Source organism: Camellia sinensis, chromosome 4 (assembly GCF_055761805.1).
Source record: "Camellia sinensis isolate YWXY chromosome 4, ASM5576180v1, whole genome shotgun sequence".
NCBI classification, from domain to species: Eukaryota; Viridiplantae; Streptophyta; class Magnoliopsida; order Ericales; family Theaceae; genus Camellia; species Camellia sinensis.
The window spans coordinates 157,121,585-157,138,105 of record NC_138964.1 but is presented as its reverse complement, the minus strand read 5'-3'; positions in this window follow the sequence as shown (position 1 = coordinate 157,138,105).

The window sequence follows — 16,521 nt, the reverse complement described above, 5'->3', positions numbered from 1 at the left end:
CGAAGACGAAATGGTTCAGACAAAGAAGACCAGTACGATCCCTTTGTGCGACGGATCGCGAAGGCAGTACTACCCAAGAAGTTCAAGGCTCCGTCGTTCACCCTGTACGATGGGAAATCGGACCCTACTGATTATATCTATCATTATAAGTAAGCCATGACGTTGCATGCAGATGACAAGGCTCTCATGTGTAGAATATTTCCGAGCAGTTTGGAACCATTGGCCGTCAGATGGTATTATAAGTTTGAGCCGGCATCGATTAAAAGTTTCCATCAATTACAGAAAATCCTTTAGGGCAAAATTCATCACCAACGAGGTCCAGCCGAAGCAAGCCGACTTTCTATGGGCAATGCAGATCCAGCCAAGAGAAACTCTACGAGCGTATTCGGCACGCTATTGGGAATGTTTCAATCTTGTGGATGACGTCTGCAATGACTCCATGGCCATCACCTCCTTTAAAATAGGGTTGCATCCTGATAGTGCCCTCCGCAGTTCCTTGACTAGAAGGGCCCCCAAAAATAGTCTGGGCGTTGATGAAGAAAGTCGAGGAATATTTCAAAGTGAAAGATGATGCTCTGCGGGTTAAAGCCAGAAACAAGGCTAACAAGACGGCCCCTTCTGAGATTGTTCAGCCGATAAACTCTGTACCAACGCGGAGCCCTGAATCACGGAGTCGGACTAAGCGCGACAAGAGACGGGATTTGTGCCGAACAAACGACCAATGTTCCCACCGAGCTAGTGAACAACTTCAAGTAGATAGCAGGCGCACCAGGCGCGCGGACAAGAAATATACGGAGTTGTCAGAGCCGATCAGCGCGGTTATGTCTAAAGTCCAACACCTTCCATTCTTCAAATGGCCATCCAAAATGATGGGACCTCTCAACACGAGAAGACGGGATAGGCGGTATGAGTATCACAAAGACCACGACCATAATACTAAGAGTTGCTATGCATTGAATGATCATCTGGAGGAATTGGTACATGATGGTCGGCTAAAACAGTACGTCCGAAAAGGCAACTCAACCAAAGCAATAGCCTTATGGCAGAATTCACCTCCACTCCGCGTGATCCACATGATGTGTAGTCTGCCAATAACACCCGCGGTGAATACAATTCAGTCGCATCTCGACCCTCAAAATCAACTCACCCTGGCTAAACGGCCCCATGAAGCTACGAGCATTGCTTTTGATGATTCAGAGTTGACTGGAGTGACAGTTCCTCACATCGATCCCTTGGTAATCAAGTTACGAGTAAACCGGTTCACCGTTGAGCGCGTACTCATTAATCCGGGGAGCACATCGGAAGTTATGTATTATAAGACATTCACCAAACTTGGCTTCACCGAATCAGATCTTTCTCCATCTCCTTATCCATTATTCGGTTTCAATGCTAATCCAGAATACCCGTTGGGCAAAATCACATTACCAGTTAAAGTTGGCTCGCGAACAGTGGATGTGGAATTCTTGGTTGTCAAACCCCATTCGCCGTATAATCTCATCATGGGACGAACTTGGCTGCACATCATGCAGGCCGTGCCAAGCACTTATCATCAATTGCTCCGCTTCCCGATTGAACGAGGCGTTGAATAAATCTGTGGTTCCTAGAAATCGGCACAAGCATGTTATCTCCTTGCCGCGAAGACACCAAGAGAACTAGAAGTGAATTCTATTGAGGTACCGGATCGAGAGAGCCTCGACAATGTTGGATGGCTGCCAAGTGAAAAGGCCACGGAAGCCTTGGATCAAGTTGAAATTTCTGGGAACCCTGATAGGTTCTTCATGATCGGTCCCTCCCTGAATGATGAAGACAGACAGCGGCTAATTACCTTCTTACTTGGCAACCTCGACGTATTTGCATGGTCGTCGTATGAGATACCGGGGGTAGATCCATCTATCTCTCAGCATCGTTTAAACGTTGACCCCAAATGTAAGCCGATTGTACAGAAAAGCCGACGGCCAGCCGCAGAACACACTGCCGCCGTTGTTGAAGAGGTTGACTGGTTGCTTGACGCCGGAGCAATTAGGGAAGTGACCTACCCTACATGGCTCTCGAATACCGTGGTTGTGAAGAAGAAAAATGGGACTTGGCTCGTCTGCGTTGATTTCATGGACCTAAACAAAGCTTGCCCCAATGATTATTTTCCCCTCTCAGAATAGACCAACTTGTAGATGCTACAGCACATCATTAGCGTATGAGCTTTATCGATGCCTACAGAGGCTACCATCAAATTGCCATGCATCCGGAGGACCAAGACAAAACTGCATTCCTCACCCCAAGAGGAACCTATTGCTATAAGGTTATGCCTTTTGGGCTGAAGAATGCAGGGGTAACTTACCAAAGACTAGGCATTGCCATGTTCATGGAGCAACTCGGTCGTACTATGGAAGTGTACATTGATGATATGGTGGTGAAGTCAAAGGAAAAGCAAACTCATCTGGCCGACCTAGAAGAGACATTCGGCATTTTACGCAAGTACAAAATGAAGCTGAACGCTGCCAAGTGTGCCTTTGAGATTAGATCTGGCAAATTCCTTGGCTACATTGTCAATCACCGAGGCATCGAAGCCAACCCGAGGCAAATCACAGCAATCCTAGAAATCAGCTCCCCTCAATCGGTGAAGGAGGTTCAAAAGTTGATGGGGATGGCCGCCGCACTCAACAGGTTCATCAGTCGTTCCACAAACCGCTGCCCGCAATTCTTTCACACCCTACGGCAGGGCAAGGCTTTTGAATAGAACTCTGAGTGCGAATCCGCTTTCAACGGTCTGAAGACCTACCTTCGATCAGTACCACTCTTGACAACACCTTCGGCAGGTGACCCGTTCATCCTATATCTAGCAGTTTTCGACCGGGCCGTCAGCGCCGTACTGTTGAAGGAAGAACTTGGGGAGCAACGGCCAGTGTGTTATGTGAGCAAGGCAATGGTTGATGCCGAAACACGATACCTTCCGTTGAAAAAACTCATCCTAGCCCTCCTCACGGCAGCAAGAAAGCTAATGCATTACTTTCAGGGCCATACCATTGGAGTACTAATGGACCACCTCCTCTGGTTAGTACTCTGTAGTGCAGAGGCGTTAGGACGCGTTTCAAAATGGGCTCTTGAACTCGGCCAGTACGATATTCAGTTTCTGTCTAGAACCTCAATCAAGGGGCAAGTACTTGCTGACTTTGTAGCCGAATTCACTGGGGGTCTTGCCGACTTCAAGGTTGATGAAATTCAACCTAAGCCGAACTGGAGAATTTATGTCGGGGACATTTGGCAATTGTACTGTGATGGATCGTCCAATCAACGCGACAGTAGGGTTGGAGTAGTGATCATGGCTCTCGAGGGAGCAATAATCGAGCAGACTGTGAAACTCAGCTTCGAAGCATCAAACAACGAGGCCGCATATGAGGCCCTACTAACCGGCTTGTGGAATGCTCATCTCTTGGGTACTCGGCGTCTGCTCATATTTTGCGATTCGAAACTGGTGATCAATCAACTAAAGGGGGAGTACGCGACCAAAAACGACTATATGGTCGTTTACATGAAAACGGCAAATTCCTTGCTGGCAAAATTTGACCATCATGAGCTGAACCAAATAACTCGTGATCAGAACACACATGCAGACGCCCTGGCTTGCCTAGCCTCCGTCATTAACTCAGAGATTAAACGGACAATCGAAGTGGGTTTCATCCCTAAACCAAGCATTGGCCCTTCAGAGGAAGTCCAGATCAATGTCATAGAGTCAGGTTCGAGTTGGATAGACTCCATTGCTGCATTCCTATCTTTCAAACAGCTCCGGTTGGATAAGAAAGAAGCACGCAAGCTACGAAATAGAGCCCTGCGATACTATTTGGACCCGCAAGGAAAACTTTACAAAAAATCCCTTTCTAGCCTGTACCTAGAGTGCGTTCATCCGGATCAAGTCGAGAGACTCCTAACTAAAATACATGAAGGTAGCTGCAGTGCCCATTCTGGCGGGCGCTCTCTGGCCCATTGAGCTATGACACAAGGGTATTATTGGCCGACAATGAGAGCTGATGCCGAATGTTACGTCAAGAAATGTGAACAGTGCCAGAAGTTTTCTCCCTTAACCCACCTGCCTGCTGAGGAGTTAAGCTCTATAACCAGTCCTTGGCCGTTCGCCCAATAGGGACTTGACATCGTCAGACCGCTGCCTCGCGTCCCGGACAACAAGCGATTTTTGATTGTCGTAACAGATTATTTCACAAAATGGGTAGAAACGAAGGCACTAACGCACATCCGAGACACTAATGTGAAGCGTTTTGTATGGAGAAATATCATAATGCGATTCGGCATTCCAAGAGCACTAATCTCAGATAACGACACCCAGTTTGATTGCGGTGTTTACAGAGAACTGTGCAGCAAGTATGGTATTCGGCCCTATTTCTCCACCCCCGCTTATCCACAGAGCAATGGCCAAGTTGAAGCCTTCAACAAAGTCATTCTGGACGGCATCAAGAAAAGGCTGGAGAAAGCTAAAGGCAGATGGGTCGAAGAATTACTGAGTGTATTGTGGGCTCATCGCACTACTCCAAGACGGTCCACTGGGGAAACGCCGTTCGCCTTGTGCGTCGGAAATCAAGCCATCATCTCCTTGGAAATCGGCCTCCTAACCTTGAAATCGAAAGTTTTTGATATGGGCCGAAACGACATGATGTTAGCCTTGGATTTAACTTTGATTGAAGAACGAAGAGACCGTGCCCTTGCATCCATAGCACGGTACCAACAACAGCTCGCTAAGTCATATAATCAACGTGTTCAGCTGCGCCGCTATGTTTCAGGCGAATTGGTCCTGAAGAAAGTGCTTCCAACTGCCAGGAATCCGGCTGACAGGAAATTGGGACCTAACTGGGACGGCCCCTATCAGATCGACTCAATCGCAGGAACAGGGGTATATCGGCTCAAAGACATGTCTGGAAGAAGTCTGCCACGCCCTTGTAATTCTTTGTATTTGCGTAAATTTTATCATTAAACCCAACCTGTGGGGCAAGGTATTCGTTTTGAATGATTCACCATGTACACATTTCGTTTTTGCAATACAAAGTCTCTTATTTCCTCACTGTGAAATTCAACTCGTTACAACTCTTAAGCCTCCGGATTCGGAGCGCCCTTCGTAGATATCACGATTGGCCAAGATAAGTCTCCGGATTCAGAGCCCCATCAGCGCAAGACGCTATTGGGCCGATTAAGCCTTCGAATTCAGAGCGCCCTTCGTAGATATCACGATTGGCCAAGATAAGTCTCCGGATTCGGAGCCCCCATCAGTGCAAGACACTATTGGGCCAATTAAGTCTCCGGATTCGGAGTGCCCTTCGTGGATATCACGATTGGCCAAGATAAGTCTTTGGATTTGGAGCCCCATCAATGAAAGACGCTATTAGGCCGATTAGGCCTCTGGATTCGGAGCGCCTTTCGTGGATATCACGATTGGCCAAGATAAGTCTCCAGATTCGGAGCCCCATCAGCGCAAGACACTTTTGGGCCGATTAAGCCTCCAAATTCGGAGCGCCCTTCGTGGATATCATGATTGGCCAAGATAAGTCTCTGGATTCGGAGCCCAATCAGCGCAAGACGCTATTGGGCCGACTAAGCCTCTGGATTCGGAGCACCCTTCGTAGATATCACGACTCACCAAGCCTCCGTATTCGGAGCCGATTAAGTCCCCAGATTCGGAGCCCCATTAGCGCGAATTCGGAGCACCATTCGCGCAAGTCACGGTTGCTCTGAATAAGCCTCTGGATCCGGAGCCCCATCCTGTTTGGGCCGAATAAAGACTCCGGATTTTGAACGCCCCTCAAGGATACCACAATACACGGCGAAAGTTAAAGCATACAAACATTCAAAATAAAATGCTTTATTAAGTTGAACTGGCAAAAACCGTGTAAACATAAATTAAAGCATACAGACATTCAAAATGAAATGCGTCATTAAGTTGAGCTAGCAAAAATCGTATAAACATAAATTAAAGCATACAGTTTCAAAATGAAATGCTTCATTAAGTTGAGCCGGCACAAACCGTATAAACAAGTTGAAGCATGCAAATATTTAAAACAGAGTATTTTATTAAATTAACCAATAAATACATAGTTGACGCCCAATCTGCGTTGGAGCGTTCACAATATGTTCAATTCTATTCAGCGTCGCCCTCATCATTGCTCTTCTCAATATCGAAAGCGCCAAAAGGAAAGTGATGACGTTAGTATAATGGCGATGTCGATTCAACTTCTGCTTCTTGGAGAGCCTCTGCTGCTTGGAGTGCCTTAATCCACCCATGCCTAAAGCCCCAATTCTCGTATCGGCATACCTCCTCTGCGAGTTTCTCCTTGGTCTTATCTATCCCGACTTTCTTACCGTCGTGGAAGCCTTTTTCATAACCCATGGACCTTGCAGTCTCTACTGCAAACATGCTTGTCGTATCTCGATCGGCAATCGCATGACTTATCAGCCGTTGGGTCACTATTTCCTCCACAATCGGATTAGATTGTCTGACCGCACGCGGCTCGGCAGTTTGGGCCTTCTTTAGCTCACGCTCGGCCTTCTCCGCACGAGCCTCCAAGTTTCGAATTCATTCGTCCTTCTTCTCTGTCTCCCGCCGCACGGCGTGCAGACGCATGCCGATTTCATAGGCGGTATACAGCTCTTTCACTATTCCATGGATGCCCTCTCGAAACACTTCAAAATCCTGTCGACCAACCATCGACTACTGGACTTTCGATGGAAAAATCTGTCGAGCGAACTCGACTGCTACACCTGGGTCGTGAACAATAGGATTTGCCTCCGTCATCAGTTTATTCCCCACAAAAACCACAAAACTCAATGGTTGCGGCGTCGCATCGGGCTTATTCCTCAGTCGCGGTCGAGGGGAGCTGCCCCATTGTTATTTTTCCCTTCGGGGTGATTTACTTCGACGACTTGGGGGCTGGCGTTTTTCCCGTTCCCTAGACGTCTTACTTTCTGTGTATACGGGCTTATTAATGCGATTCATTTTAGTATCAAGCTCAGCCAATGTCCGCCCTTTTCCTCTGCTATTGAAGAATAGTCTATTTGACATCCGCACTTATCTAACCTTCCGCAACAAACTGGTTTAAATTGAGTCTGAACACAATAAGTGGAATTACGGGCGCGAAGAACCCACCCCATTTATTCCTAATGCATGCAGTGCTCTCGAGGCGATTTCATTAATGCTAAACTCCAAAAGCCCGATGCCGATCGACGTGTGCCTTAGCCACTCCATGAACTAATGATATTCATCCTTCGGAGTTCATACATTGGCTGGGATAAGGGTAGATTTATTAATCTGATCGATCAAATATCTAGGCCCGATGCCGATCGACGTGTGCCGTAGCCACTCCATGAACTAATGATATTCAGCCTTCGGAGTTCATACATTGGCTGGGGCAAGGGCAGATTTATTAATCTGATCGGCCAAATATCTTGGCCCGATGCCGATCGACGTGTGCCGTAGCCACTCCATGAACAAATGATATTTCGCCTTCGGAGTTCATACATTGGCTAGGGTAAGGGCAGATTTATTAATTTGATCGGCCAAATATCTAGGCCCGATGTCGATCGACGTTTGCCGCAGCCACTCCATGAACTAATGATATTCGGCCTTCGGAGTTCATACATTGGCTGAGGCAAGGGCAGATTTATTAATCTGATCGGCCAAATATCTTGGCCCGATGCCGGTCGACGTGTGCTGCAGCCACTCCATGAACTAATGATATTCGGCCTTCGGAGTTCATACATTGGCTGGGGCAAGGATAGATTTATTAATCTCATCGGCCAAATATATAGGCCTGAAGCCGATCGACGTGTGCTGCAGCCATTCTATGATCTAATGATATTCGGCCTTCGAAATTCATACATTGGCTGGGGCAATGACAGATTTATTAATCTAATCGGCCAAATATCTTGGTCCGATGCCGATCGACGTGTGTCGCAGCCACTCCATGAACTAATGATATTCGGCCTTCGGAGTTCATACATTGGCTGGGGCAAGGGCAGATTTATTAATTTGATCGGCCAAATATCTAGGCCCGATGCCAATCGACATGTGCCGCAGCCACTCCATGAACTAATGATATTCGGCCTTCGGAGTTCATATATTGGCTGGGGCAAGGGTATATTTATTAATCTGATTGGCCAAATATCTTAGCCTGATGCCGATCGACATGTGCCGCAGCCACTCTATGAACTAATGATATTTGGCCTTCGGAGTTCATACATTGGCTGAGACAAAGGCAGATTTATTAATCTGATCGGCTATTCGACGAGGATAAATTACTAAATTGCCTAAGTTATCTAATCGGCAAGTGTACGCGAATGTTTTATCCAAAGTAACAAAAAACAATACTATTCATCAATAACAAAATTAAGCACAAATAGTAGCAAAGTACAAGGGAAATTTTCATTAGTAAATTGGGCACATACTGTAGCCATTTTACATGTGAAAACTACTAAACAAAAAGCTACAAGTATCCATGGAAATGCCTTGCAAAAACTTAAAAACTGTAGCCATTTTACACATAAAAACTACCAAACGAAAAGCTGCAACAATACATTCAAAATCCTTAAACAAAAACACCTAAAGTGTCGCCCTAATCAATCCTCGGAGTCAGAATCCAATGGCTTAACGTCCACTTGCTCATATGGAATCGGCATAGCCAATGTCACATTAGTAGCAGCAAGGGCTTGGAGCCAGCCGTGTTTGAATCCTTGATTCTCAAATTTGGGGACTTCTTCCACATAATTTGTGAGGGCAGTGCTTCCCCCAGCCTCGTATGCCTTGGAAGTCTCAGAGTCGGTTGCTTCCTTCGCCTTCTTCAATTCTTCCAAGTCAGCCTCCAGTTTGGCAATCGCCTATAGGGCTAACTTGAGCGCATCTTTGCTCGCGTTTGCCCTCTCCTCAGCGGCCAATCTGAGTTGCTCTGAATTTCTCGCCCTTTCCATCTCGGCCTCGGTCTTTGCGCCTTCCATCTTCACCCTCACCGCTTCGAACTTGGCCCTACTCCTCTGGGCCTTAACTTCTGATTGTAAACGGCCAATTCGTTCGATGGCATTATGCTGGCGACGGCTTATCTCGGCTATCCTTCCGACCGTCTGCAAAACAGGAAATTAAAACCAAAACAATATATGCATAAAAGAGAAAGACAAGATCAAGTTATATACTAGAAGAGCTGATTGAGCGACTAATGCTATTGCCAACAGATCCGGCTCCGCCCAGAAAGTCGCCTTGTCAGCCGACAATGAGACCGACAAAGCCATGCTCAACGCTACGGCTGGGTCTTTCATAGCCGACGCGTCAGAGGAGATCGACATGTTTTTTATCTTTGGTTGAACGACAAAAGGCACAACCACATCTGACTTCTCTAAGCGCGGCCGCTTGTCGGCGGGGCTTTCTTCAGAGCCGGCCTCGACTTTGGTATGACGTTTCTCCGTCATTCGCTCAGCCTCCTGATTCACCTGCACAACCGGTTCTGACTCGGTATTTCGGGTTTGAGCCGTCTCTTCCTCGATAACAGGCAGGGAGGGCTCAGCATCAGCGGCGGGTGGCACTTCAGATCGAATGGCCTCTACTCTCCGCTGCGCGGCCATTCTTTCTGCGTTTTTCTTTTTGACGAGTTGTGTGAGTGAGAACCCGGCCATGTCTTCGGGATACGCGCCGAGAAGGTCTTCTAAACTAGTAAATATGTCGTCGAAGGAAAGGTCCCCTTGGCTTGAAGTGGACGGAGGGTTGGCTAAATTGAGGTCGGCTTCCTCAAAGGCCAACTTCAAAGCTTCGTCTACTTTGGCTTCGGACTGGTCTGACTCTTCGACGACCTCAGCTACTTCCCCCCGCTCCGAGGCGGATTCGTCGAAACTAACTTGCCATAAGTTTTTGAAGTTGGTTAAAACAAGAGTCGTAAGAAACTCTTTACCCCTCGAAATTGGGATGTTTTTTGCTGCCGAAAACGTCGTATACGTCGGCTCGTATCGAAGAAGAATGTGCACCGCCCTCCCTTATTTTTGAAGGCTTGGACGACTGAAGTATTTGAACGTGACTTTAATTTCCGTAAGAATGGCGTCGTAGGTTGAAATCAAAATTTTCTTCAAATCGTTTCCTGCACAAGCAAAACCATGAGACCGCAAAAACAAAGCCTTGTAAATATAAGAAAAATAAACGCAAGGAGCTATATGGCCACCTGGTTTGCCCCTCCGTTTAGGAATAGGATCTAGGTGGTCCTCGCCTTCGTCGAATTCCCAGTTACCTCAGACAACGACCATGACATCATCGACTCGCTTGCCAGAACTGGAAAGCATAGTCACTAAATGATAGTCAGTGTCCTTGGCCCTAAGGAAATAGCGTCTATGTCGGCCGAAAGACTTGGCCAAGGCATAACAAGGCTGAATAGTAGATATGCCGAGATTAATTCTAAGACGACGATTTAATTCTATAATCCCCATTGCGATTATAAAAATGTTGACATTGGGTTGGGAAAGGATTAGACTCTAATGACGAAGGACAGCCCTAAGGAATGGGTGAAAGGGGAAACGGACTCCGCCCTCTGCGATTGATAAGAGAGGGAAGACGATTGTGCTTTTATCAGCCCTCTCCATATCAAGGGTGCCGTCTGTCACAAGTGGCAGACTGACATCATTAGGGATAGAAAAATGGCGTCGAAAGCCAGAGACTCGATTCGCGGAGATAAGGTCTTTCAAATGCTTTGCCATTTTCGTCAGCCTATAGAAGTGTGCTAAACTAAAAACAAACCAGGAAAAAAGATTCAAAGTAGAGAGGAAGAGAACTTACAAGAGACGGAGAGGATAATGAAGACTAAAAGGAAGTTGCAGAGGTGAGTCGGAAGACAGTCCAAAAACTTCAAGCATCCAAAAATGTGTATGTATTCGAAAAGACGACAAAATTTTAAATCACAATAAATGGAAGCGTACGAAGGGGTAAGAAGTTGAAATGATGACCGAAAGGCGTGTGCTCTGACATCCGCGTTGGAATGAGGTTAGCTGCCGAATTTCGGCTCTGACTTTTCGAGTTCGAAACCAAACACACCAGCTAACTGTCGTTAGAGGAGTGTTTGGGGGGCAATTATGGGGAGCCGAATAATGGGACACGTAAAGAGGCCGAATAGTTGGATCCGGAGAGTCAAAATTCATATATCAAATTCGGCCCTGTCTTATACATACAAATCCAGAAGAACCCTATTCGGCCAAATAACCAGTTGAGTAAGAGGTCGAGTGAAGAGCAGTTTACAACAAAAGGAGCCGAGTAAATAATTGTACAATGAATTGAAGGTGGGCCCAGCCATGAAGCCCAAGAAAGAAAAAGATATAAATAGAAGAATATAATCCAAAGAGAGGTATGTGAAAATTAGTATGCTTAACTTAAGATAAAAGCAATCAAGAGAGTATACACTAACTTGTCCGTCAGTGTGGTAATTCCGGCACCCCCGACCGGAGTGTTCATTCTTTTTCAAGTTACCAGCTGAGGATCTCGAGCGTCTTATTGGATCATAAGAGTATTTCCAAAACCACTTCCCCACAGTTAGGAATTAATTTTATTGTGTTTTTAATTTTATAAGTTTAAATTCATTAATTATTACTGTTGGAGCATTTTAGAAAATGGGGGAAAAAAAGGTCTAAAATAAATATTTACAAAATGGAAGAAAAAAAAAGGCTTCAAAATAAATTTTTAAAGAAAAAAGTTCAATCCGCAAACCGCCTGCAACAGCCTAAACATACGAGAACCTTATCCGCATAAATCACAACCCGCACTGTAGGTGGTTACGGGTGAAATTTTCTCCAAATCACATATATGCAGACAGGTCCAAACCGATCCGCAAATCGTCCAAAACCGATCCGCGACCATGCCTAATTTTTATGAAACAGTTTCGCACCCATTCAATTAGTAATTACCGATTTAAATAATTGACAAGTAAAATACTTTTTTTTTTTAAGTTCTAAAAGCATCTCCAATCTTTTACTATTTCTTTCATTGTAATTTAAATTTTATATAAAAGAAAAATGTTCAAAAATTATCTTCAATCATTTCATTAAACGTTCATCAAATCAATAGAGATTAATTTTTTTTTTATTAAATTGAGAACTCATCAAATCAAATTTGAGTTTGATAAAATTTTAAAAAGAATGAAAAGTTGGAGATTAAAATATATATATATATATATATATAAATAAAATAAAATAAAATAAAAGCTCATTCAAATTTGATAAAAAAATAAAATTTGAGGTAAGGGGAGAAATTTTAAAAATATTTTGATAAAATTTTATTTAAAAAAATGGAGTAATTTACAACAATGATTCAAAGTACTAATTGTAGTACTTTAAGGAGCACTAATAACATGGCAAAGAGAAAAGAACAAACAAACTAAGATTAAAATATCACATCAGAGTAGGTGGAGTCTACTTTCAACTCATTAAAATTGAATTTAAAATTCAATAATTAAAACTCCAAAACATTTTTCAATGGATTAATAAATCAAACATTGTCTTTCCATCTTTTCTTTAGAACTGAATAAATTGAGAGTCTTTTTTAATGGATTTGTCATTAGTTTTAGCATTGCCATTCAAACTAGAATTTTCTACCACATCTCACCTCTTATGTCTAGATATCTTTAGATTACTTCTAGATATTTTTTTAACGTAGATAAATAATGGATTTGTCATTAGTTTTAACATTGTTTTTCAAACTATCTTTAGATTACTTCTAGATATTTTTTTTAACGTAGATAAATAATGGATTTGTCATTACTTTTAACTTTGTTATTCAAACTAGAATTTTCTACCACATCTCACCTTTTATGTCTAGATATCTTTAGATATCTTTAGATTACTTCTAGATATTTTTTTTACCGTAGATAAAAATGTTATCTTAACATCTTTCTAGAAATAAAATCTCCACCACAAAGTGTTTCACAAATGTAGGGTTATGATTTACTTACACTATTCATTACCTTCTTACTACAACTATAAATTAAGGTTTGAAAAAAATAAAAAAACAAACAACTTAGCAACTTGAATTGTATGTATTCCAAGTCTGCAATGGTAGCTAAATAAAAATTAGCTCCTCTCACATTTTTAAAGTGTTTTTAGGGGATTGTTTGGGACATCTTAAATAAGTGTATTTTTTATTTTTTTAGGCTAAGTTTGGCAATTTAAAAATAATTCATCTTTTTATCTCTTTATCTTTTTTCCATCACATTACCTCTCTACTTTTCTGCACATCTTTTCATAAAAAGACAAAAAGTACACTTATTTAGGTCATCCCAAACAACCCCTTAGACTTAAAAGTTGAGGAAAAAATATGGATGTTTGGGTTACTTTTTGACTTTTTACGAAAAAATATGTATTAAAAAATTATATAAATTAGTGTGCAAGAAAAGTTTGGACAGTGTAGGGCAGCAAAGTTTGCAGAGTGGTGTAATAGGAAATGGTCGCCTCCTTTTCGAGCAACCATTAGGACGGTGCTCTTTGGCCAATGTAGGCCCACCATGGGTCCCGCTTTATTAATCGGAACCGTTCAATATGTACAACTCGTCGATTATTATATACTTGTAAAAAATCACGTTAATCAGATATCTATAACTATCTGATCGGATTAGTTTTTTTTGTCAACCGTTAACTATAACACCATCCAATTTTTATACAAAACTGTTTTGATCATGTAGTTAGCGATATCTGATCAACGTGATTTTTTACAGGCATATAGTACTGGACGAGTTATACATATTCAACGGTTCGGTTTATCAAAAAGAGACCCGTGGTGGGCCTCCACGGGCCCAACATTACCGTCCAACTTAGTGAATATATATATGTAATTTTTTTTTGTTCCTTTCACGTTACTTTTCCATCAATTCAGTACCTTTCACAGTGTAAAGTTGGTTTGTATTAACATATTATGTATATTAATTTTTTTATATTTTTAATTTGTGAATAATGATGACTTTTTTTTTTCTTTTTTTATAACTTTTTAACTTTTTAAATTTCTTCTACCATCCCAAATCAGGCCTAAGTCTATAAAACTCATATTATTTTTAAGATTGTAAATCAATACTAATAACCATCTTAATCTATTTTATCTCTAATCGATTAGATGATCAATTTTTCAGCCTTCTCGTCATGTCAATTAGAATTGATTCATTCTGTCAAATTATTTTTTTTTTGTTTCATTCGAGTTTTTTTTTTATTATTATTTTTTTTATAACAAGAGGGGAAGGGGTATTAATCTTAAAAATGAATATTGTTTTAAGGACTTGGACTTTCTCCCATCGTAAATCAGACTGGACTAGACAATTAAGTCTATTTGGCCAATTTTTTAGTCTTATTTTAACAATTCGAATCGTTCATATTTTAAAATTTATTGAATACATCATCCTTGCCAAAAATCAAGTCGATCGGGTAATGGCAACCACGTCTTTGGATCAGTTTTATATGAACCGTTTATTTTTTTTACCGTCTACTTTTTTCATATAAAACTGATCCGAACACGTGGTTGTCGTTATCCAATTAACTTTATTTTTACATATATAATGTACTCGACGAAGCCTAAAATATGAACTTGTAACAACTCCAAACTATGATTAGCCACAAAATCATGATTAAGAATGCTTAATGAGTAATTAAGATGAAACTCTGAATTAATTGCATGTGTGATGCATTATTTATGCTTATATATGTCTATTGTAGGTATATATGTTTGTGTTTCTGTTTTGTTCTGCGAATTGAAGGCCTTATGGGCATCTAATCACAAAATTGACTTGATTTATGTGTTATTTGATATTTTTAGAATTTTATGGCATGGTTGATTGAAATTCGATTCGAAACGAATTAAATTAAAATAATTCATGTCAATTTGCTTAGCTTTAATTAATTCCCTAAGAAAGTCTATATAAGGCCTATACACACCACTTGAGTCATCTTTTCTTTATCATCTTTGAGCCTACAAGAAACAAAATGTGAGAGAAAGGAAGAGAAGACCAAGAGGGTTAAGATCAAAACTTGAGCTTGGAAGAAATTGCTAGGGAACTTAAGGGAGTTGGTTTGGAGCCTTAGTGAATTCACCAACTAGAGCTTAATTGAGAAGTTAAGGTAATGATTCAACACTTAGATTATATAATTATGATATTTAGGACATGATTTCTAGGGGATTAAGTTGAATTATGCAACAAATGGGCTAGTAAAATAGAGACGGTGAACATTTCATACATACAAGGGCATTTCATGGATTTGGAGTTTTGATTTCAACAAATTCTCACATGCAAGGACCTATTTTTGTTCAACTATGGGAGCTCATTGTGGTTTTGCACACATGTTTTTGAAGGTTAAAGTTCTTGACAACACATGCATATTATGTATACATATTGGTCAAGTTTGGTTTTGAAGAATTCACATGCTTTTAGGCTTTGATTTTGTGTTATGAACCTTAATTCATGATGTTTCATAAGTTTACAAGTGTTTTCTCAAGCTTGGGGGCCCAAAGGTTGTGTTTTACAGCTTTGAATTCGAGTTTTGAACTTGGAAGAGTAATTTGGAAATTCCATATTCAGTTTTTCCACTCAAGCAATAGAACCTGTGGTCAAGCGACCATTCCTGATTTTGCATCTCCGCTTGAGTGACCAAAAGTTAGCTCGAGCATAAAATGTATACTCTCAGAAGTTTACACATTTTTGCAGACTGCTCAAGCGACTAGAGTTACGCTCGAGTGAAGACATCAGTCTTACGCTCGAGTGACCGTCAAGCATGCGTCGAGTGGAAAAATCAAGTAACTAGTACTTATGCTAAGTTTGCAGACTGCTCGAGCGAAGGAATTTGCGCTCGAGCGACCACTCACATAATTGATCCTCCGCTCAAGAGGAAGAAGTTACGCTCAAACAAGGCCCCTATTTCCAGCATATTTGACTAAGTGTTTTTAAGTGCACTTCCGCATCCTCATTGTATCCTAGGCACTTCTAAGCCAAGATTAAGACATAATAATGATGATAAGGATTAGAAACACGCCAAGTTAAGAAAGAACTAAGTTAAGTTTTATCCGAGTGTGTGTTTCAAGTATGTATCTGTTCTATTTGTGTAGGTCACGCGCCATAAGCTATCTGATTTGTTTGCTCTATTTGCCTGCTTTCGGACCATCTGTGAATAATAACTTAGTGAAGCTATGTTCAACTTTATTTATTTTCTGTATGATGAAATAAGATTTGTTTTCTGAAATGTTATGTTCTGTACAATGAATGATTGTCCAATTTATGATATGTATTCGTAGCATCCTTAACATTATGTGATATCTGCTAACTGTTACCCGATATTGGAGGTTTCATTATGGAACTTATTATATGTGTTATCTGTTATCCGTACTGGAGGCTCATCATGGAGCTCAGCATATGTGTTATATGTTACCTGGATCTGAAGGTTCCTTTATGGAACTAGTTATACATAACCACCATCTATTCTGTATCTGTTTTGTTAGCGCTAATGGATGCACCACGTATGATTAAGGATGAACCCTGATTT